The sequence below is a fragment of the Pyxicephalus adspersus genome, chromosome 10, assembly GCF_032062135.1.
Source record: "Pyxicephalus adspersus chromosome 10, UCB_Pads_2.0, whole genome shotgun sequence".
NCBI lineage: Eukaryota > Metazoa > Chordata > Amphibia > Anura > Pyxicephalidae > Pyxicephalus > Pyxicephalus adspersus.
Genome location: NC_092867.1, coordinates 53,664,423 through 53,664,994, shown reverse-complemented (window position 1 = coordinate 53,664,994; position 572 = coordinate 53,664,423). Strand labels below are relative to the sequence as shown.

The 572-nt window shown below is 32.2% G+C and overlaps 1 protein-coding gene across 2 annotated transcripts in view; it reads right to left on the bottom strand.

Moving 5' to 3' along the window:
* The window catches only part of LOC140339400 (zona pellucida sperm-binding protein 4-like), a 23,106-nt gene that overhangs the window by 10,041 nt on the left and 12,493 nt on the right, over positions 1-572 (bottom strand). The window lies entirely within an intron of this gene.

Sequence of the window (572 nt, the reverse complement as noted above, 5' to 3'; positions counted from 1 at the left end):
ATTTGTGCATGAACCTTCTTTAATTGAATATCTATATGCATTGATAGGGGATATAATTTCCATATTTATGCAGATAATTAGATAAAAATATACCTTAAACAACAGAATTCTGCAAAGAAAAGTTAAAATAAATATATTTTTATTCATGACGTCTCGATTTCCAAGCCTCAGGAAACCTTTGCAACTGGTAAATTATCTGACTGGTTAGGTGTTAAACTGGGAACCAAAGGATAGGGAATGCTGCGTTAGAACAAAACAAAAGTTAAACCTAAAGAGTCTTTGCAGGTATAGGCATGGTGATGGACGATTTAGCTGTTATGAGTTTAGTCACACATCAAGCTGCATCGGAATACATTAGAATCCTGCAGATGTTTGCAGCACACTGTGTACATATAATGTGTATAACAGAAGCTTTGGAGTACTATTTAAAATAGGATTCAATATAATGCACTGGTGTGAGTGAATTATTGCAATGGGCAACACCTATTAAGGCATCAATGATATCAGATAGGCTAATTCATAGTTACATAGTTAAACAGATGGAAAAAAAAAAAAAAAAAAAAAAAAAAAAA